This window comes from Melanotaenia boesemani, chromosome 15 (assembly GCF_017639745.1).
Source record: "Melanotaenia boesemani isolate fMelBoe1 chromosome 15, fMelBoe1.pri, whole genome shotgun sequence".
In the NCBI taxonomy this organism is placed as follows: domain Eukaryota; kingdom Metazoa; phylum Chordata; class Actinopteri; order Atheriniformes; family Melanotaeniidae; genus Melanotaenia; species Melanotaenia boesemani.
In genome coordinates this window covers 28,974,696-28,999,572 of record NC_055696.1, presented here as the reverse complement: position 1 = coordinate 28,999,572, position 24,877 = coordinate 28,974,696, and the positions used below count along the sequence as shown (strand labels likewise).

The 24,877-nt window shown below is 37.9% G+C and overlaps 1 long non-coding RNA gene across 1 annotated transcript; it reads right to left on the bottom strand.

Moving 5' to 3' along the window:
* Positions 1–3,553: 3,553 nt before the first annotated feature.
* On the bottom strand, positions 3,554–4,014 carry LOC121655009. Its single transcript, XR_006013062.1, has 3 exons — positions 3,944–4,014; positions 3,737–3,833; positions 3,554–3,630 (listed from the first exon to the last, which is right to left on the bottom strand). It is a non-coding gene; the product is annotated as an uncharacterized LOC121655009 (long non-coding RNA).
* Between the last annotated feature and the right edge of the window lie 20,863 nt (positions 4,015–24,877).

Here is a 24,877-nt window from a genome sequence, read left to right as displayed (position 1 = left end):
GCCTCAAATCTCATGCACCAAAGCTGAGAAATGGGTCCAAACGTCACAAGCATCCTCGGATAATGGACCATAAAATGGTGTTTAGGAGTCAGATTTTGGTCACAGAGTTCCTTGAATAAAGTGTGGTGGTCTATAACTAGTTGTTTCAGATATACAGCGAGCCCATGTGTGACGACAGGAGCAAAGACAATGCTGCATATTTCTTTCAGAAAAGTAAATAAATGCCAATGCTGACTTCTCCTGTCAACAAGATCACCAATTAAAAAGGGTAACACCTGGAGCAGGCACCACATTTGAGAGGCGGTCTGTTTCACTGCATTAGAAGATTTCAGATTAAGAATAACACTAGGTTTGTTTTTCTCATTTCCATACCCATAGTTAAAACTGGAAATTCTTTCATTCAACAGTTCTAGGGTAAAACATTTGTCTTCATTAATGAAATGACGTAACACTAGTCTCACCTCTAAAGGGGCGACACCCTCGAGGATATCATGCATAATGTCAACGCATGTGTTTTCTGTAACATGAAAATACTTCAGTTTATTCAAACAAGAATCTTCCTTAATTCCAGTTGAGCTTGGATCATTGCGTCTGACATGCTCCTGATAGTTTTCCCTTGTACGTTTCTCAAATTTGTCCTCATCATAAACAAACTGAGCAACAGTTTTGTCAGCCATGCAAAAGTGACAAACCCTGTTTGCTGAAAAGCTCTCAACATAACCACATAGGGAATGGATAGCCAAGTTGTCTGCAGTTAAAACACAGACTGTTCCATACAGTTGATGTTTCTCTCCTTGAAATTCTACTTCTACACCTGAAGCCTCAAGGATTTTGAGGTCATCTAACAGTGCCTCAAAAATCTTTCCAAATCCGTAAACCTCTCTGTCAATAGTATTAAACAACAGACACAAGTGAATATTGTTAAGACAAGAGTTATATTCTTGTGGCAGATTCCTAAGGGAAAAATAAACAGCTCCCATTTTATGAACTTTTGTTTTAGAGCCCAAAGGGTTTGTTGTTTCCAAATTGTCAAAATACAGTTGTATTTGAAGAGCCTGACTATATTTTTCAAACAAAGGATGAGATAAAAACTGAGAGCCATCAGAATAGCTGGACAATTTCCCCTTAGACTGATTTGTATTCTGCGAGTAAACTTTTTGCATTTGGTTGTTACTGAATAAAAATTTTATTGTTTCAATTATTGTTTGTGTTGTCCATTTTTTCTTAGGGTATCTGCCCTATGACCCAGAAAAATTTCTTTAGGCTTCACAAGACCAAATTTGTCTTCAAAGTATTTGGTCATTTTGAAAGGTGTGTTGACGTCTTTGAACATGTGTTTAGCTTTTTCAAAGTCACTCATCACAGACTGGACTGGCTCACTGTCAAGTGGTACCTGAAGATAATCCAAAAGTGTTGCTGTTGAGTGTTGGAGACTGTCTACAGTCCTCTCTAGGACCTCTTGTGTACAGGCAATACTCAGTGAGACATCATTCAAAGTTGCGTTTGATGAACTGTACAGTTGTGCCAAAAAAGAGGCAACACAGTCACTAGGATTTGTGGGTTTACATGAGACCACATGTGCCATTTCCTCAAAATTTGTTGTGTCAGTGTCAGCTGTCTCTGACAAAACTGGGTTATCAAATGACACATTATTGTCTACTGATGTTGTTACAGACTGGTGGTCTCTACGAAGGTGTTTAGAAAAAGAATTTAAGGTATGGTATGTCCTTGGGCAACCATCTTGGCTGCAGATTATAGTCCAGTCCTGTCCATCTGAAAATGTATGTATCTCTCGCAGGTGCCAAATGACTTTCTTTATTTCTGTAGATACTTCTTTTTTGCACTTTGGACAGATATACATTGTTGTGTGGTTTACAGTGTGTTGAGTTTTGAGATGAGTTCCAGTACCTTAGCTCTCCTGTTAGTTGAAATGGACACTTCGTAAATATATTCAAAAAAGGTGAACACCGAGCTGAGCTGTGGTGGATACGCCAAGTTGCAAACCCAGTACAGCTTGAAGAGTTTGTCCAGAGCACATGTAAGGCCATCATCGACAGGGATCGTCACTCTGTCATTCCTTCCAAGAATGATGTATTGTCTTGTTGCACTTTTCAGGCTGCCAATACAGATCAGCTGTGGTTGTGTTCTTCCATCCAACTCAGTATTGCTGGAGAGGGATGCGATGCTTGTTCCACTCTTAGAAGAAGAGGAGAAGAAGCAGAAGACAAAATCATTTCAGAAGTCTGAAGGCACACTTGGCAAGATTTTCAAGTTAATTAATCATCATCGTATGTCTGTAGATGGTAAAATGATAAATTACATTAGAACATTTTTTCCGAGACAGCAGGGGGTGGTAAAAACCATCAAGTTACCAAGATTCCCTTTAAAGAGCACCACTTATTAAAAGGTTGTTTAGGTCTTTATATGTGCTGTATAACATTAATTAAAAGATAAACCACACATACCGGCACGAAATCAAGAAGGTATGAAATTGCAGATTTGACACTGCAACGAGATCCTGGCAGTGGTGGCAAGAGATGCGTTAGTGCCACAAGAATTGTGTAGCACTTCTCGTCTGAAAATTGATTTAGAATAGGTTAAAGCAGCGAAATAATTTTAATGTGGGATTAGAAGGTGCATTACATACTGTACATCATCTGTATGTTAGAAACACAAGTAAAGTAATAAAAATTGAAGAGAACAAAGAAGATACATACCGTCAGTTTGGTCTTCCAACCCCTCCAGAAGAGCTGCAACATTGCACTTTTCATTGGTAGCAACTGCTCTCAGCTTTGGAATGATGCTGGCTTCCCATCGTCTGATGAACAGATCTGCCTTTCCATTTGTCATTTTGCTGAACTCAGCATCAAGCTAATGTAAAAAGAAGACACCTTCAAATATATTCAAAGTTTGCTTATAATACAAAACATTCTTTAATTTCTATTAAAATAGTTATTATATTGAGTCCTTGGTTCTCAATCTGTGGCACACCTACAGTACTACTGATGTTATGCAAGCTGTCCAGTGGTATACAAAGAATCTCAGTATTCAAGGATTAAAGTTCAGGATAGGTTAAAGGATTCAACAATGAACAATAGTGTTCCAAATTAGTATGGAAATTGTAATTAAGTGTCATAAAGATTAGATTTTTTTGTTTTCAATTAAACTCATGGATGGGATTGTGTCTCAGGACTTAGTGGACCACTCAATCTTAGACTCTTGTGATATTTTGTTTACTAGTTATGGCCCAATTAAATTTAATTATTAAGATACAGGAATGATGACTGAGGTGCAATGGGGGACCTACCAGACTTGGCATATCCAAAAAGCGTGGGTATTCACTGAAGATCTCAGTCATTGTGGGACTTTCCTTTGATATCCACAATCTACGTCTGGTGTATGTCTTCTCCATTGCTGATTTGATTGAAGATATATTGTCTGAAGAAGGCCTGAGCCGTTTCATGAGGGTAATCCACTCAGTCAAGCTGCTTTCAGGCTGGTCGAGTTCTGATTCTGGTCCATCATCGCACGCTTTGTGTAACGTCGCTGCTCTGATTCCAAATGTCGGCGCATGTTGCGTAGTCTCATCTCCAAAAATCCAGAGTGTGATGACGGATCATAAAAATGTTCCTAAGATTATAAAAACAAAATAATCTTAAAGCAATATGTCAACATACTGGCAGAAAAATCAAGAAAAAAGTGTGAGAAAGAGGAAAAATCATTAAATGCAATTTACAAATCCATCTCCTTTTCCATCAATCTGGACTCTCATTGTTGGGAAAGTGGTGACAATACTCTTTGCCAGGGAAAGCTTTTCAGCACTTGATGGGTAACTGAGAGGGACAAAAAAAAACAAAGACAAAAAAAAAAACATTTTACCCAAACAGGCAGAAAATGTAACTGTAAGCCAAAGTATATGAGTATGTGTAAGGCATACACTTACAAGCCATGCTTCTCCACCAGGTTACTGACGCATACTTTCACAAGGAGCCTCCTTGACGCTGTTGTTAGTGTGTCCGTTTTCTTCTCCTCTTCAAGTATTTGTGGTGCTTTGACTTGAATAAGAGACTGCAGGCTTCCTTGTTCGTCATTTCTTGTTGGCAGTTGAACATGCTGCTTGTGACAGAGAGAGAGACATTGTGGATCTCTTACCAAGCCTTTTCCCTATATTAATTGTAGCGCCTTTCATTTAATTTAATATACACTGTGTTCCAAATTATTATGCAAATGTTGTTTGCATTTTCCCTACACAACCAGGAGCCATTGTTCCTGGAATCTACAATAAACAATTAATAACATACAACCCAGCAAATTCAGTATTTTCACACTAAAATTTAATTCTATGTACCATGCCAATTATTGCTTTGTTTCTGGAAGTCTCAGTGTGTGCTTAGAACGGAGATACAAACACCCCTTAACAGTAAACATGCTTCTTGTACAATTTAAAGATCATAAAGATAAATAGACTGGGAGGTCATACTCCCAAGCAATGCTCAGATTCTTACACACACACGCGCACACATACACACACAAAATGCAGATATATAAATAGAAATACTGTCAATTGTTATACAAAAAGCTTGTCAAATACCTGGAATTGATGTACTTCATGATGTACTGCATTCATACGGGGCAGAGGAGCAGGCTGCATTAAAAGTGAAACACACCATGAATCTCTAACCAAAATTTGTTCTGGTATTCATAACAGCATTCCTCAAATGTATATGCCATGACATTTTGCCCCCCCTCTTATTTAACTTAATGTAAAAGAAATAAAATGACATGCTAAAAGGCACACATGTTAACAGAGGATTAACAGACTGACATTAGAACACTGACACAAATAAAACTATGCTACAAAAAGAAAATACCTGGAATTGATGTGCCTCTCTGGCCTTTGTTTGGGGTAGCACCTCTGTTATGAATATCTGAAATCTGTCAAAGTTTGCTATATCTCTATCTTCTTTATCAACATCAATGTAATCTTGGAATTCTGAATTATATTTCATAATTCTTTCAAATGCAAATGCAGGTTCTGCAGATGTTGTGACATTTATCAACTGTTCCAAACTAGTAACCGAATAAATTTTTTTTGAACACTCTTTTCCATTTTTTAAAACGCTAGCAAGAACTTTGACAGGCTCAGATTCAAGAATTTTATCCTGGAGAGAAAAAGCAGAGGGTGGGACATACGGTGAGTTTACAGTTGTTGCAAGTGAAAGTGCATGTTAAATATAAACTTAATATATAAACAAATGTAAGTGTGCAGATGTCATGTTATTTTAAGTCCATGTCATAATCAATTGTTGTGACAGACCACACAAAAGCTTATCAAAAATGCTTACTCACTATACATAATCCACTTCCCACACCAGACAAACTGTTGCCAAAATGTGACAGTAGTGAAGTAGTTGTACTTAGTTACTTTACATCTGTGGTAAAGACTTCCACAAATGAGTGAAATCAGTCTTTAATGCATTTTCACCAATCAGAAATAGGTTTCACAGATCATAAACTATGTTTTCCAGATTGTGTGCTCTGTAGAATAATCTAGGGCAGGTTTGACGGCATTGATTATCAATGAAACGGAGGGTTACCAGAGAAATACAGTCACTTGCGTTCTGATTTAAACACAAACACAGGTCGGCAGCATGAAGCAAACTGGCAATAAATCGTATACTGCAAAATTAACAATTGACAACAATCTGTATCCCGAAGACGACAAGGGACAACATGTTTCGGTCAGCAGCAATGTAATGAGCACGGCATAACACACACAAACAGTGAAATGCAAAATATTGGGTTAGACGCTAATATAGCAACAAGCTAGCGCATTTTCCCATAATGAGACGGTGCACTTGAACACCAAGTCAAAATTATCAAATACAGCTCGGATCGCTATCGCTATTAACTCATCGCATTGTGATATTTATATCAACAAGTTAAAACAACTTAAATATTGTTTAGCCTTAGCAGAGCTCATCAATGGCAACTTACCATGCTGCCAGCATGAAGCAAACTGATGAAAGGAATGGAGTGTCACGTTTGCATGGACTCCATAGGGGATGCTAATTCACGCAATCCACGAGAAAGAAACAACACAACTTCCAAACACACACGACAAGTACTCCAATGGAAAGTGGAACGACAATAATACATAAGAGAGAGATAATTTCCTATTTCTACTACTATGTGGCCGTCTTCATTGAACCGGAAACCCAAAGCCAACTAAGTCCGAGACAAGCATTTCTTCTTCAAAATTAAAATAATACATAATGAGTGATGTGAATGGATAATATGGCTTAGAATATATATAAAGTAACTGGACTCTAGCTGTCACTGCTCCATAAATTGTATTCATACATTAGTCAGCCATTTGGCTAAATGGCATTCAGCTAGCGCGAGTCATTTACAACTTCAACAACAGTTAGCATTAGCAAACCTTTACAACTCATTGTAGCATAAAAAAAATATATGACAAAAATATAATACAAGAGAAAGTGAAGTATTACTCACTGCCACGGTTCAGAGCTAACCTTGTTTCTTTCTGTCAAGTGCTACATTGAAACCAACAGCAACTGAGCTAGCTAGCTCTAACCAAGAGCGAAACCGATTTGAATCATAACAAAATTACTCTTAATTCAATATTTTATTTATTTATTTTATTTTCTGACAAGGTTGTTATGTAATAAACGTAAATATCACCAATACAACAAAGAAAAGAATAACTTACTGGCGGCTCCAAGGTGGCCAACATCTTCTTCCTCCTCCTCCGATGTGCAGGCAGGGAGTGGTCCTATGTCAAAAACCTTTCCCTCCAAAAATTTAAAACTGTGTACATTTTTACACATCATGTGCTAAAATCTACACAACATGTGTTAAAAATGAAAAGTAACACAACCAGATGTGCGTGTTTTTTTTCTTTTGACACATCTGTGTTTGCAGTAAACAACGTCAGTGGTCAACATAAGCTACCGTTAGACTTTTATATTAAATTATACTAATATATTCAGGTTAATATATTCTTGTGTTCATTAGATTTCATAATTGCCTTGAGGGGTTATAGCTATAGCTACAGCTAAAATTAAAAATGTACTTTTTTTTCAAAAACGTTGAACGTTGAACGATTTTTCCCTCTTCTCAGATAATAACACAGAGACTGTGTAAACGTTGCACTGCCTAAAATGACACATAGTGTGCTAAAATCTACACAACATGTGTTAAAGGACTGTTGACACAGTTATGTGTGTTGTTTTTTGACACATCTCTATTTGCAGTGTGGTGTCCCCCAGAGGTCAGCATTAGATCCATAACAGTTTTATTCTTTATATAAATGACATATGCAAAGTTTCAGAAATTTTTAAATTAGTATTATTTACAGATGACACTAGTATTTTTTGTTCTGGGGGAGGGAGTTACACAAACTACTACTGAGGAGGATCACTACTAAAATGTGCAAACTGAAAATGGTTTAACAGAAACTAGTTATCATTAAACTTAAGTAAAACCAGATTTATGTTATTCTGCAATTGTAATAAGAATACACAAGGACAGATACATATAGATGGGGTGGACACTGAAAGAGTATATCAAAACAAGTTTCTCGGGGTAATAATAGATAATAAAATAAACTGGAAGTCTCATATTGAACATGTGTAAAGCAAACTGTCAAAAATGATCCCCGTTTCTAAGCAAATTAAAACACAATATTTTCACTATTAATGTTGCTATGAGGTAGACATATTCACACTTTGGAAAATAAAGAAGCAAACACTTTATACTTCTACATGATGGAGCCCATTAGATCAAATCTTCATAACAAATCATCTTTTCTACAAAAACAAAACAAGCTTCATGACAAGCATCCAGCTAACGCTAGCACATTAGCATCTACAAAGCACTGCAGTTTAATCAGGTATCAGAACAGATGGTTTCATTTGGTATCAAAATTGCCACTTTGAACCGTCTGTACCAAAACCTCTAATTACCTCCACCAAGGCAGAATCAAGGCAGAATTTTGTTTTCAAAGGGGTATGTTTGTCTGTTGGCAACTTGACTCAAACAGTAATGGCCAAATTTTGATGGAATTTTTAATAAAATGTCCAGAATGGAACAAGGAACAACTGATTAAAAATTTGGGGGTGATCCAGATCACTGCCTGGATCCAGAAATTTTTTGTTGAACTATCGAAATTATCAAATTATTGAGTGTGTAAATGCTGGCAACACGATCATATTAATCATCATATCTGAATCATCATATTTAATCACACACCACTGTCTAATCATGTCTATTTTCCCACTTGATTTCACCTGTGTTCTGTTCCTCCTCAGTTTTACCGAAAGGACAAGCTGAACATCAAATTCGAACCTCTGTGTGTTGTAACATGAACTCTCAAGGATATGTTTAGTTGAGCAGGTACAGCTGACATCTCTGTAGATGACCTTCCCTGGTGCTTCAGTGATCATTTAATGATCATCATAGAAAAAAAACGCTTCAAGTAGTTTGGGCATCTTCTGCACAGCTTTGTTCACAGCCTCCTCCTCAATATAGCACAACTGTATGGAGGTCTGGACATTCAACAGACTGTCATACAATTGCTTGGCATTTGGAATGTCTTTACCTTTCCACTGACCAGTTTGTCAGTTGTTCTTTTTAAAGCCCCAACAACTCCATCTGGAGCACCTTTCCTGTGACCTGCTTCAAAGAAGCTTCATATGCCCATCTTGAAGCCCTTCTTAAACAGCTCTGTGCTAAACAGATATAGAAGTTACCCTTCAGACGATATTGGGTGCAAGGTCCATCGCTAAAGAAATGTTTTCACATGATCCAGCATTGGGGGACACATGTGTCCATATGACAGATGGACTTTTATCCATGCTGAGATAGTCGTGAAGCAGAAATGTTTGTCCATTTTATCCACTAGAAGGACTCCTGTATGCAGAGTTGACTGCTGCTAAGAGGATTTAAAATACACAGCCTGAATCTCTGCTGACAGTTTGCAAGCATAATTTTCCGAAAAATCAATGTTAATAAAACACTCATGGAATGTCATGCTTTTCTTAAGCTCACGGAAGTGATTGTACTGTTTTTTAATGTTGAATTGATTGCTCGTGAAAACTCTCAGCTGATTCTGGAACATATCAATCATATTTCCTAGAGAACTCTCCCTCTCCTTCTTCACATTCACTCGAACTGGTTGTAATTTTTCCTTTCTCTCAGTTCAGTTGTCCACTGAATGAATCTTACCGGCGCCTCAGCATCAAAGTCATGGTTGAGCTGATAGATATTACTTTTGCATTTTGCACATTCGTTGTACATGCATTTTTTGCTTGCGGGGTCACAGCATACTGAGTTGGCGATAACTTCCAAATCAGTAGTTTCAAGAAGTTGAATCTATGAAGCTTCTGTGCAAGGAAAAATAGGTTTTGATGCACCTTACAGAGACAAGTTTCTTGTCAGAAATAGACTGGTGGACAACCCGAAAAGGACGCATGACACAGAAAAGTGTGTACGACAGCTGATTTGATGGATTTTCAAGAAGGAATTTTCTAAATAGATTTTTAAAGGTATCATTTAGAAACCTTTCCTGTATTTGTACTTTCCCTATTGTTATGTTTTTTTTTCCTGCAGTCAAGCAGCTAAGGTCATCTCTTAATTAAAAATTCCTGTACCTTCTTTTGGAGCTTGCTTTGAGTTGAATAATATTTTCTCCTCTGACTATACAGTCCACTTTGGTTTGTCTTACCAGATTGCTTAACCAGATACTACATGAATGAATGAATGAAATGAATGAAAAATACTTTATTAATCCCAAAGGGAAATTCAATATTGTAGTAGTTTTTTTTTTTTTTTTTTTTTTTTTTTTTTTTTTTAAAACAATCACATTAATTAATTAAGGGCTTTGTTCTTCAGCCTGATAGCTGCTGGAAGGAAGGATCTTCTGTATCTCTCTGTCTTGCATCGGACTTGAACAAGCCTCCCACTGAACACACTCTGTTGTTTCGTCACGGCGTTGTGTAGAGGGTGTGAAGGATCTTCCATTATCTTCGTCAGCTTGTACAGAATTCTTTTTTTGATGATCAACTCCAGCGGCTCCAGAGTTACTCCAAGCACAGAACCAGCTTTCTTGATCAGTTTGTTAATTCTTTTCAAGTCTCTGGTTCTGATGCCGCTGCCCCAGCAGATTGCTGCAAAGCTGATTGCACTTTCAACAACAGACCTGTAGAACATTTGCAACATTTTGGTGCAGACGTTAAAAGATCTCAGCTTCCTTAAGAAGTAGAGTCTGCTCTGACCTTTCTTGTAAATGTACTCAGTGTTGCTTTTCCACTCAAGTCTGTTGTCCAGCTGAACTCCAAGGTACTTGTATTCCTCCACCACCTCCACCTCCTCTCCCATGATGGAAACACTTCTATGTGTGTTCTTGTTCCTCCTGAAGTCAACAATCATCTCCTTTGTTTTCTTGGTATTCAAGATGAGATGATTGTCACCGCACCATTTCACAAACTGACCGACCAGTTCTCTGTACTCTGCTTCTTGTCCATCACTGATACACCCAACAACTGCTGAGTCATCAGAGTATTTCTGCAGATGACAGAACTCAGAGTTGTACTGGAAGTCTGAGGTGTACAGCGTGAATAGAAATGGTGAAAGTACAGTCCCTTGTGGTGTTCCAGTGCAGCTGACCACCATCTCAGACACACAACCTTTCAGTCTCACAAACTGTGGTCTGTTTGTGAGGTAGTCGTAAATCCAGGTGGTTGTGGAGGGATCCACCTGGAATTTCTGCAGCTTCTCACACAGCAGAGCAGGCTGAATCGTATTAAAAGCACTTGAGAAATCAAAGAACATGACCCTCAAAGTGCTGCCTGACTGGTCCAGATGAGAGTGGGCTCTCTGAAGCAGGTATATGATGGCATCTTCAACCCCAAGCCCATTACGGTATGCAAACTGTAATGGGTCCTGAAAGATGTTCACCTGCTTGCTGAGGTGAGCCAGTAAGAGTCTCTCCAGGACTTTCATGACGTGAGATGTCAGGGCGACTGGTCTGTAGTCTTTTGGTTCAGCTGGTTGTGGTTTTTTAGGCACTGGAACAAGGCAGGATGTTTTCCACAGCACCGGGATTCTTCTCTGGCTCAGGCTGGTGTTGAACAGGTGCTGGAGAATCAGACATAGCTGTTTTGAGCAGGTCTTGAGAACTCTGGGACTGACACCATCTGGACCTGCAGCCTTGTTCTGGTTCAGTTTCACCAGTTGTTGCATGACTTGGTTACAGGAGACAGACAGAGTGGAGGTGGAGGCAGAGGAGGTTTCAGGAAGTCCTGATGTGGAGGGAGATGAGGTTGTGTCCAGGTCCTTGACTGAGCTGCAGGGTGACAGAGTGGAGGTGTGACAGGAAAGCTGTGGGCTCATGGAGGGTGTGTGGCTAGTTGGGGTTGAAGCAGGAGGTGAGCTAAACCTATTGAAGAACATGTTCAGTTCATTCGCTCTGTCCAGACCTCCATCAGTCTGATCCTCCTTTATCCCGAAGCCAGTGATCTTCTTCATTCCTGACCACACATCCCTCACATTGTTTTTCTGAAGCTTACTTTCCAACTTCTTCCTGTAGTCCTCCTTGCACTTCTTCATTTGTGTTTTAAGTTGTTTTTGTGTGGACTTCAATAACTCCCTGTCTCCATCCCTAAAAGCTTTCTTTTTGATGTTCAGCAGCTTTTTCAGGTCACTGGTGATCCAGGGTTTGTTATTGGGGAAGCACCTCACTGTTCTTGTTGGAACGGTGCTGTCCACACAGAAGTTAATATAATCTGTCACACACTCAGTCAAGGCATTGATGTCATCTCCATGAGGTTCACATAGGACGTTCCAGTCTGTAGCCTCGAAGCATCCTCTCAGAGCATCTTCAGCTTCATTAGACCAGGTTCTAATAGCCTTTCTAATGACTGGTTGTTGCTGAACGATGGGCTTGTAGGAGGAGGAGAGAAGAACTAGGTTATGGTCTGATCTTCCTAAAGGTGGCAGGGCAAAGGAGCTGTATGCATTTTTAATATTTGCAAAAAATAAGTCCAACGTTTTGTTTTCTCTGGTGGAGCAGCTGACAAACTGTTGGAAAGTTGGTAGAGTTGCAGAGAGGGAGATGTTGTTAAAATCTCCAGAGATCGCCACAAATGCGTTTGGATGTTGTGTTTGAAGCCTGGCCACTACAGAGTTAATGACATCACAGGCTGCGTCTGGAGCGGTACCAGGTAATATATATACCGCTACCAGAATAACGCATGTGAACTCTCTGGGTAAATAATACGGGCGGAGACTCACAGCTAGCAGTTCAATGTCTCTATTGCAGATCTTCTCTTTAACAGTGACATGTTCAGGATGACACCAGCGCTGGTTTACCAGCACCGCAATTCCACCTCCCTTCAGCTTCCCGCTGAGTTGTTTATTGCGGTCTGCACGGACCGTCCTGAAGCCGTGTACAGACGCATTACAGTCTGGGATGTGTTCATGCAGCCATGTCTCGGTGAAGCACATAATACTGCACTCTCTGTATTCTTTAAGAGACCTGGTTAGCACCTGAAGTTCATCAATTTTGTTAACTAGCGATCTCACGTTTCCCATAACAACCGTTGGAAGAAACGGTTTGAATCGCCACCGTTTTTCTCTCTCATCTCTCATATACATGGCATGTATAAAAGCAAAATTTATGAGTTTTCATCATATAATTGTTTAAAAATTGAACAATAGATTCACTACATTTTCATGATAACAGATTTGACACATGATTAATCTACAGTGGGTGCATTCTTAACATTTTGAACAAATTAGTGAGAGAAAAAGTAAAACATACCATTGTTCCTTTTAAAAGATATCTGCAACAGGAAATGACATTACTGGGTGCAGGTCACATTTTTATTTGAATGCTATATAGTTTTTGTAATGTGATTTTAAAACAGAGATAATGGAGTTGGCCAGATCCCAAGAAGGGATAGAAAATATAATAATGCCCGAGGCCATAACAGTAATACAGAAAATAAGTACTTGGGCAAATAATTTTATAGCTCTTGATTGAATAAGCACAAAAAAACAAAACAAAAAAACAACAAACAAACAAAAAAAAAACAACAACAACAACAAAAAACTGTTGATTATACCAAATTATTTCATGTTAATTCAAGTTGAATATGTGACTCATGAGCTGAAGACAGCTGGTGGGGTAGGAATATTGAAATGAATACATAAATTGTGCCTAAAATACACAACAAACATTATAATTAGTGAATATTCAACATAATATTACTAAAAGCTGATCCTAAAAAATAATTTTTTGGGGGAAATAACTAAAGATTTTTCTCAGAGACATAGAATATACCCTTAATTTGGAAATGACTCATTTACAGTTAAATCTACTGTATCATTCTGAACAGTGAAGCGTAATCCATTGTTGTTAAGAATTTATAAATAGGAAGACACAGGCTGCTGCCACCAAAGCAGCCACTAACAGCTATAACATCATCAGATCATCATCGCATTGACACTATCATCTTTCCACACAAACAGAAAATGAGAACAAAACCACCTACCTAACTGAACAAGCCAATCACAGATTTTAAATGATCTGTTAACTTCCATTTTTTGATGTACAGAAATGTAAATGTCAGAATTTTTATTGTGGTGGTGGTAAATTTTCATTAGGCCAGAGAAAATGCAAGAGCTTTTTCTTCTTACTCTTCTTCTCAAAACTCAAGCTGATATTTGGGGGCCTGAACATGCTCAAAAACTAATCAAATTTGCGACAGCACCAACTATTTTTGGCGCCCTGCAAGTGCACCTTATCAATCTTTATAAAATTTGGTACAGATATTTTACATGTCAGGGCAAACAAACTCTTGGAGCAATGGCTAAACCCAACAGAAAGTCAGCCATTTTGGGTTAAAATCGCCATTTTGGCATTTTACTGACAACATTGTTCATAATGTTCAGAAGTATTAAAAGTTATCAAGTACTATCACAAAGGACTTGGCGTAAAACTGGACCGGGGCCTCAAAGTTTGAGATGCCATGACATCAATATAAAATCCACAAACTTCACCTGATCACGATCAAACTTACAGTGATTGATCAGGGTCTGGTCCTGTACAGAGTCATATGACCACTTCTGGTTTACGCCTAAGCCCCGGCAACTTACAACACGAAGTGCTTTATGTGAGGTCCATCTCTTCAGGAATTAAGCCCAAACACTTGAAAGTACTTCACAACATATCAAACCTTTTAATGACACCTCAGTAAAAATCTCAAGTTCCTTTGCCAAATGTGACCATAGCGAATAATGGTCCGACACCATGAAACAAGAAGTGCTTGTAACCAAGGATGTCCCCAAGTGGTGGCCAGGGGTGGCCAGTGCCACCATGAACAAAAAGCTGGCCAACCCAATGGCCACCCCTGAAAATATTGTATTTTTTATATTTATTTATTTATTACTATTAACACTGCAAAGCACACTTTGTTTATATTTGAATGTCAAAATATTTCAAAAGCTAATAAAAAAAGATAAATAAAAAGTATTTTAATCAGGCACACAGAGGGCACCTCACATCTAGGGTCCTACTGAAAGGGCCTTAGAGCGAGGCCACCGAAGCGGGAATATCAAAGAGCAATGTTGCCACTGGTAATAGAAAGGACACAATCAGTTCTACAACAGGCTCGTCAGTAAGTATATGATAAAACCACAAGTACTTCAGTTTCATGGTTTTCTGCCAACTGTTGGTGGGGTTTAAATAATAATAATGATGGCTAGCGCTAACATCTGGATGTAGATGACCTGGAATGAATGGCAATATAGTTCCCGTTACATGCGCTAATGCTACGAAGCTGACGTTAGCCAATGTTCGTAAAATCAAGCAATTCATAAGTTAACGTTTGTACAGGTTACCTAGCTAATAGCATTATTAACCTTATCTACATTAGATGGAGAACATTTCTAACAACCTTGTGAACTTGTCTTTAATTAAAAGTTAACATTAGCTGGCTGAATGCCACTGCCCAGGCAGCTAACATTATACAGAAGTTGCTATAATAGCGTCATGATTTAATTAGTCACTGAGTGCTAACGTTGTGTCATTTTGCAGACAATGAAGAGAAAGTCTTCCAAAGATATTGCCTCCTTCTTCTCTAAGAGACAGACAGTTACAGGATAGCAGCACAGGGCAAATGCTAGGCAGCCAGAGAAAGAATCAGAGACAAAGAATGACATTGTGGCTACACCTGAAGGCAACTTAAGCCAACCGCAAATGTTTCCCTGACTTCTATGGACGTCAGTTGTACTAGATTTATTTCTCAGAACAATATCACAGAGTTGATCGACTCCTAGACCTTTTCTTGGAATTGTGCTTCTTCCATTACTGTTATTTGTCTATTACTCCAGCTTTAGCTTGTAATGTTGAGAGTGTAGTGCTGTGTTGACAAGAATATCTCCTCAGGGGATGAATAATAGTAATAGTTAAAAATGATATCCTGATGTTGTAATCTGGGGGCTGTAGTAACACTGAGAGACTAAATCATCTTATAGAAACAGCAGGCTCTGTTTATTTGCATATGATGATCAATATCTTTTACAGTAGAGGGCTCAGAACAGCTGGATCCCGACCAGCCCAGGCCTCCAGGTAGTGGACCTGCTCATGGACCAGCAGGTGAGGATGATGTTTTCCTGATGGTAGAATTGATGTTTAGAAGATCAGTTCTGAAAGAAGGCCCTGTCATTATATTTTTATAATAATAACTGCTATTCTCTGTCATTCTAGACATTTCCCAGTCATGAGCAGATGGACCAAAACAGCCATATCTAAAGGTTTACCTTTGGACTGTGTACAACGACAGGAGACGGAGCTTCAACTACAAGTGGTTCTCCATTTATAAGTGGTTGGAGTATAACAGCCCAGGCCTGAAATCAGTTATAGAGAAATATACTAGATAAGTTGTAATATTGCTCTAAATAACCCTTTAGAATTTTTTTTTATCAATTTGCCCTGCTCACCACATTGACTGGCATTGGAAGAAATTTGGTACATAGTTAGAACATGCCAGGACATACAAAAAAGCCTCTTGGATCTGTAGGCTAATTTACACAGTAAGAAAGCCATTTTGAAAAAACCTTTATCTTTTTCTTTGCCCTGCATATTTACGAACTCCTTCAAAAGTTTTTATTGTATTGATCCCAAAATTGGTCTGACCACTCTAGAGGCATATTATAAATATAATAAATATATTTATTATATAAATTATAATAATTATAATAATAATAATAACATTATAATAAATTATATTATAAATGTCCATAGTAATATTCATCCATTCATTCAAGTTTGGGCTTTCATGTGAAAGCCACTTTCTCAAGCAAAACATGAATGCTAAACAAAATGCTTTTTTAGCTGCAATCAATAAAGTGTTCATCAGATATTTGTCTTTTTTTGTCCATTTTAATGGTAAAATTCCAAAATGCATACTCTTTATGTCAAAAACTGTCAAGTCCTCGAAAATATCTCCATTTCTGTGAACTAGTGTATTTCCAAAGATTTGACCACATCGTTGTCCATTCCTCCTCGGTTATATTTATCTCTCCTTCGTGCTCCCACTTTTTCTTAATATATGTGGATGAGTATGTTTTAAGGTTTGATAGTCCTTTGCATATTAATGAAATTACTCTAACCAGTGCTTCTGAATTATATGCTTTAATAAATAATTGTACAAAATGCATCTTGGGCTCGGTTATCTCTTTTATTTTTTTATGAATGTAATGCTGAACTTGAAGGTATCTGTAGAAATCTTGCTTTGCTAGACAGTATTTCTCTTTGAGTCAAAACTTAACATGGTTGCTCCTTTCATTATTTGACATATAGATCTTATTCCTTTGAAATTCCAATGTTTAAATCTTGCGTCTAATTAATTTGGTGTGAAATCAGAATCATATGTGAGCCATTTTAGAGATGCAATATCCTCTTCTAGTTTAAATTCTTTAATAACAGTCCTCCACATTTTAAGTGTCCAGTTCACCCAGGGATTATCAATATTCTTTATGTAGCTTTATATCTTTTTATCAGCTAAAACTGCCTGTATTGGGATATCGCAGATCTTTTCTTCAATGTTTTTCCACTGTGCTTCATAAGATGGGTTACACCAGCATATAATAGTTCTCATCTGTGCTGCAAGGTAGTAGTCCCTAAAAGAAGGTACGCCCCATCCTCCTTTGTCTTTACTTAACTGTAAAGTTTTAAGTCTTATCCTTGGTTTTCTTCCTTGCCATATGTATCTCGTAATAAGTTTTCCCATTCTTTGAATTGTTTCTGATTAATTTCTATTGGTAAAGTCTGAAATAAATATAACAATCTTGGTAATATGTTAATTTTAAGAGATTCTATTCTTGAACTAAAGCTTAAAAAAGGTATTAAATTCCATCTTATTAAATAATTTTTTATTTTTGTAACAACGGGAAAATTATTGCATTCTAACGGTCTAGTGGGGTCTATTGGGATATTAATACCCAGATACTTCAAAGAATCAGTATGCCATATTCCGGCATTCTTACTTTTAAGTTCTTCTGGGGGGTGGTAGTTGTACAATAAAAATTGGGTCTTTTCTATGTTAACCTTGTAACCAGATAGACCCAAGGTTTCTAAAGCTGGTTTTGATAGACGAGCCTATAGCACCAAGATGGTTTTTGATCAGGGGGAACTTTTTTATTGAGATACTGCTGATATATGAACTGTACTTTGAGAACAATAAGTCAACAATGGAGCACATGCATCCTTATGGACATTTTATCCATTTGGTAACATTTTATTCTCTCAATCTGGTTATCATCTTAGCTTTGTTAAGGCCCATTTATGCTCAACGTACAAGACAGATACGCAGGTGGACGGACAGTTTCATCCATCTGCGTCAGAATAGCTGACATGCAACCAGGAAGAAACAAACCAGAGAAGAAGAAGAGAATTGGGAAGGGAACAAAAAGCAGAAAAATAATGAAGATGAACACAACTGTAGAAATTGCACAAGCTTCTTTGAAAGACTATATATATATATATATATATATATATATATATATATATATGCATATATATGCAAATGTTTAAGGTGTGTTGGGCAGTTGGAAACAACTTTATAGTGACACATTACTGCTGCCAAATGATGTCTGAAACTGATGTCGGCTAGCAGGAGTGAACTCTGAACTTAGCACTGCCCACTAGTGGAGGAATTGACTTGAAGTGTAACTATACCCCCTACTTTTTGCATAACTCCACCCACTGCCAAATGTGAAAAATGTCAGAAACTGCAAGGGTTGGGGTGGGAGATGTGGTTTAATCAGGCAGCGGAGAGTGGGTGGATTGGGATACACAGGCAGAAATGATTGACAGACAGCAGCTACCTGGCAAGATGCAAAGCAAGATTCACAAAGCAACTACGCCACAGAGCGGCCTTTAACTTTTCCCCTCCTGATTCTCCTCAGCTACACATGAACAAGGTGGTCCTGAACCATATCAGTCTGAGGTGTTAGAGCCTGCAGGAGCTGTTGATGGCCTGTCAACAGCTCCAGCAGGCTCTGGAAAGCCTTGCGGCACGTTGTGGCAGCTGCAGGAAGTGCCACACTAAGTTGCCCGTTGCCATATGAGCTGCTGTCTGTCACCAGATGAGGATCAGCAGGTAAAGAATAAAGTCTGGTGTTACTTTTAGACCCCTCAAAATCACAAATATGTCCCATTGCAGGAATATTTAATCAGAAACTCTGTGAAAGAATAGAAGTCTGAAACTAGCAAATCTACACCATATAAGTTTACGTCCCTTCATATGCGTTGGTGGGCGTGGTTTTCTATGCCTGCAAGGGGAGGACCCATCTGTTTGCATCTGGAGGGAGGGGCTGTGGGGTTTTTAAAATTTTTTTCATGACATCGATACGGCTCTGTCACGAAAACCATAACCTCGTTTTACCCTGTAGAGGGCGCTATGACCCTTTTTACCCACAAAATCCCATTTTTAAAATGATTAAAAAAATATATCAACTGTATATGTGGTTTTCATTACAATTAGGTAATAATATGTTGTTTACAGCAAAAACAAAAAAAAAAAACAAAAAACAAACAAAAAAAAAACCCCTTTTTTGGGTGGACTAACCCCTTTCACATCCATGGCAACGCAAAGCATGCATGCAAGTATGAATGCGGTGACGTATGACAAGACACAGTCTTCACTTATTCCTCACCAGTAACACATAAATTGACATTTACACATCCTAACAAACCTGAAAAGTAGTCCCGTTACTATGACTCCAAAAGTATTCCAATTAGATCTTGCTGTTGCAGAAATAAAGTAATTTCATTATGGGGATGCAAATTTCAAGCAGACCAAAAATATAGGCCAATGGCTCACATGAGCAGATCTAAACAGATGTCCAACACCTCAAAGCAAATTTAGAAAAACAGCTGATGCTGTTAGTTTTCTGAAAGAGAGAATGTGCAGTTTTTCCTCTTCCTTACATCCACATCTGTCTTTCTCTCACTTTTACTCTTCAGTGCTTATGTGCATATAAAGTCAAATCTTTCCTGTCTTTCTCTCTCCTGTCCAGGCTTATGCATCACTCTCTCTTTCAGCAAACCCAATATCCTCTGAAGCCCCGGGGTTTTAGAGTGTAAAGGCAGTGCAGAGGCAGGAAGAGAGAGACTGCATTATCCACATCAAAGAGCCCGAGTTATCAGCCATAATCAATGCTTCCCCATTATGCACTCGCTCACTTGCTCTCTAATCAGATCAATACGCTTTATTGGCTCGAATGGAAGTATTATATTCATATTGGCAAAAAGGGACAATTTATCAACAAGGTGGCAGCGCCCAAAAAATAATGAAACTCTTAACATCCTTCCAAACTATCCACTCTTGTCCTTACATTTGTATTTAAGCTGCAAAGCATCAAATACACTTTAATTCAGAGGGAATAGAGGGAAATTTTAGTAATTATGGATTTACTACACTTCGCAAACATCTATAACTTTGCTAACAGCAAAGTAAAGGGAAGAAATGAAACTGAAGTTGAAACCCCTATCTGTTATTCCACCTTGATTTCATGCTGCAACTCCTTTCTATTAATGAAAAGGTTCTCCTTGGATTATCTTTAGTATGCCTTCTTTAACATCACAAGAACATGGCAGAGTGGGAGGTGGAAGGCAGTTGGATTTATCTGAACAAGCAGAATAATGTAAAATTTACATTGCTGTATAATATAATGACAAAAGGTAATTTTTCCACTTAACTTCAGCTTGCTATCATCACCTGAGCAATGTTACAATAACCACATATATTACAGCAGTCTCCATTACCTGCTCAACTGAACTGGTTCAGTGTTGAGCAATGAATAAAATAAATAAATAAATAAATAATATAAAAATTAATACATAAATAAAAGTAAACAAAAATAAACTTAATGGTTAAATCACTGGAATAAAAATAAATAAAATGAAATAAAACTAGAAGTTGTCATAAAAAGAACAAACAAAAGAAAAAAAAATGTGAATATAAAAATGCATGTTGAAGTTCAACCCTTTTAATCCTAGTCAACAGTCAGATATTACTTTTCCAGGACAGCCTCAGTTGTCAGATTATGAGGCCAAAAATATGTAAAATCAGTGTATCAATAGGTATAGCAGCATAAAGGCTAACCAGAACAAGAAAACAGAATTTATTACTAACAAAACTTTGTAGAAATAACACACAGACCAACAGTGACCAAGCCTTTTCTCATCTGCACATCATTCTCTAAAGTCTTGGCTTTCCGGAGAAAAATATTGGCATTAAAATAAACACACAACAGAAACTATTTACATATTTACACTTTTTCCTCATTTCCAGTTATTTATACCGGCTATCCTCACAAAACAAACTGCAGCTCAGCTCCTTTTGGCACCATCGTGCATCAAAAACATCTTCTTGGCTTTATTCCAGCCATAGAGAAGCATTATTTTTCTTCTTTTGAGACACACATAGAACTTTCTGCTTACTGGTTGATCTTGATTGGACATTATCGTCAATTTAAGCTCTTTGATTGGTGGAAAGTTTGACAGGAAGTGGGTTCATCGTAAGTTCTGAGGTCTCTTAGCAACATAGTATTGATAATGATCTTTTTTTTTATTAAAATATTTTAACTAATGGTGTTATGATTGATCACTCATTGTGGATTTACCATAGTCTCTCTGAATAAACATTACATTTTGTGGCTGTATTGTAAACCTACTTGTTTATATAATGGACTGACTGGTCCATAAAACTCAGCAGCTAACACTTGGCCGGCCCACTCAAATCTTTAAGCACCTCCCTTTTTCACTGTGGTCCTTATGGCTGAGAAATTCATTCATTCAAATTGTCAGCACAGGACAGGAATCCCCAGCTCTGGATCGCTTGTGCCAGTGCAGGTTTTTAATGTTTCCCTGCTGAAACACACCTGGTTCAGTGAAATGAAAGGCGTAAATGTGTATAGGTGTTTATGGACAATATACAGAAATAGAACACTTTTTAAGATATTTTTAATTATCATTATTTGGCCTACAAATTAGTCCAGATGTTTCTGATGCAGCTGTTTCTCTCTTTACCAAAGAATCCACCAATTCTTGACCTGACAGAATCATTATCTTAAAAAAATAAAATAAAATAAAATAATATAAATAAATAATTGATTAAATCTTTAGTTAAACCTGGTTGAGATAACATCTCCAGAACAGAAAAACAGCAGCAGACAAAGAGACCCTGTTTACACTTTGCTCAGGAACAGTTTTCATCCGCTCCATCATTTCCCATGTTTGCTCTTTGCTTTCTTTCTCCATCAAATGCAAAGTAGCATGAATGCTGCTCTAATAGTCATCACTGTGCTGGAGTATAGATATTTATTTTTATTATCAAATTACACTTTTTAAAAGTATTTAAGGTGTCAACCCTCACTGACTCCTGGTAACTCATTGCATTTTAGTGGTTTTAAGGAGGTGCATGGTTGATATGTACATTTAAGGGAGTGCAAAGATTGGTGGTGTTCATGATTGTATATGGGTCAGTCTGGGCCAAAATGCCAGGGCCATTTTCTTCCCCTGTCCACCCCTGCTTAAAGGGTAAGCTATCCATCCCGATTTACCCCACAGAGTTACACACCACAGTTCCTGAGAAACTGCTAATGATAAAAGCAATAGTGTTTATGGACACTAGAGATCTAGCTGTGTTTTAAGGGTTAATAAGTTGATGATATAAAACTAAATCACCCCTTCTGAGTCTTTGTCTGCACACTTCCAGGCCTGTAGACCCCAGGCCGACTCAAACAGCTCACAGTGATGCAAATGTAACTCCACTGAGAGATTTCCTGCTAGTTCTAGTTATACCAAGGCTGCTTGCAGAGCAGACGCTGCCGGAACAAAAGTTTATAACAACTTTAAAGGTGTTAAGACATATTCAACAACAAAAATCTGCTGATTTTTCTGTTTTTTCTTCAGTAGAATTACCACAAAATGGGTGTGTCAGGAAGACTTTTCTATCCAGCTTCCATCTGATCAGTCTGGATAGTTTAACTTTTCCACAAGTCACGGCAATCATCACTTTCTGTGCCTCACGCTCTTCCTCTTCCTCTGTCTCTCCACCCTGCCAGGAAAGTGTTGACAGCTCTCATCTTTCATCCATTTGATGTAATTATGCTCCTCAATGCACATTGGAAGCTCTCCGTTCACATTTTATGGTGGGATGAAAGGCCTCATGGAGCGGCTCTCACACAGTTCTCAGCTTCCCTTGCTGGAACAGAAACCTCAGGTACAATCAAGTTTCTGGGATCATGCCAAGCAGACAGGAGGAACTTTTCATGATATAGTTACTGATCATTTTTAATAGATGTTTTGACTACAAATCACAAAGCATTAACTTCTTGAGTTCTTTTTTTCTGAATGGAAGAAAAGCTTATTTTATTAGTCTTCAGTTTCTCTCTATGCAAAAGATTTTTTTAACAATTCTTTGATGCGTGAGTGTGTGTGAGGGGGCTTTCATTGTGAGCATTTACGATTATTTAGAGGCGTATCTGCAATTTGACCCAAAACATGGTCCAACTCAATGAGGAGCTAATAAATAGTAAAAAAAAAAAAAAAAAAAAAAAAAAACACTTTAAAATGACACTACTGAACTTCGTCAGATTTTTTCAGTGAGTCTTCTCCTGACGACAGCTAATCCACCTTCATCCTGTCTCTTCTCTGAGATCTCTCCAGCCAGTAAAAGTCAGACTGAGAAAGGGAGAATTAGGACTAATTCTCCCTTTCTCTATTTCGTTTTCTCTCTCCTCTGATAATGTCTTCTCACATTTCTTTGATGAACCAGTCATGGTGACGTTCAAAACAGCCAGAGCCATCACTCAGCTTAAAAGTGGGGAACTCTTTAGTTTTCAGTCTGCACAGACTTAGCATTAGTATCAGAGAGGTAGGAAGCTAAATCACCATTACCTAAGGAAAATGGTTATAGTATAGATGGTCCTGAACATCATAAGATGTTTCTGTGAGAAAGGGACCAGGAAAAAGCTGCCATGTTATTATGGTTAACAGGAATGCATAAAGGGGAGCAATATATTGGAATTTTAGCCATGTGCTACCATCCCCTTGGTATAAAACTTCTTTGGTTTTACTGTCAGACTTTAAACATATATGCTGCCACCTCCTGTACCACAATGTGTAGAGTAACTCCAGTAACATCTAACAAAACAACCTATTATTCTGCATCAGCCTAATTAATGCACAGCAAATTAATGTAATCCTAATCCTTTTTGTCAGATCAAACTGTACTGTAACAATTTTGGTTGTGTTGTAAGAGTTTGATGGTGTGATGTGTGAAAAAGATTTAATGCAGTGAATCATGCAAAAAACATCTTTGTTGTCCCTCCCTTTGTCAAGCAAGTCAGCAGGTGTTGCAACTGTTACCATAACAAATGCAGATGATGGATGTGAGTGAATGGGTGAAGAGGAGGAGAGGATGAAGCCCTCACCTCAAAATCTTGCTGCAATCAAGTAAGCGACGGACCAGACATACACACACAAAAGAACATGGATTACTACACAGTCTCTGGCTTTGGATGAGATATTTCAACAATACCCACAATTCATCAACATGCCAGACCTGTTCAGGAAACTGTTGCTTTTCTTATCAACTGTTCCTCCTTTTATCCATTTATTAAGAAGTGTGTTTGCATGAAAACATGTATGCCAGTGATCCACTGAGCCAAAACAAAACATTGAATCTGATTTAATACAAGATGCAGATGTTTGATGCAGACTTCAGTAAAATGTCTCGTGGGAATGCTGACATATTTCTCTGCAAATGGGAGACGGAGATTTCTAAGGATCTATCAGATCCATCACCCACGAAACAACAGGGAGGGTTTGTTTAGTTACACTAAGGAACATTAAGTTCCTTAAATATTTATGCAAACAAGTTAAATTAGGATTGAATTAGGATTATCCTGCTTTTGGAAAGGGAAAAATATATAATTTACAATCTAATATTTTCCATGTAGATATGCTTTGCTTCAAAACACTTAGGGGCTGAGTTATGACGAGGGCAAAACTGCTGCGCTATTTAACATTTGCTGCGCAGTTTTGCTCTGGTTATGTTTCTACGATTAGCGCCTGATCTATTAAGACTGCTCCTGTTATCATTTGCGGAGCAAACAGCAGTATTTAAATGAGGATTTAGCGGCGCTGTTTGCTCTGTCATGTAAGGTTCTGGAGAGCAAGGAAACCGCAAACGCAAAATTAACTTTTATCCGATAGAAGTTGAGACAAATAAAGGAGACAAATAAAAATATTGCGGAAGTCGAGGAAAAAAATCTAAAT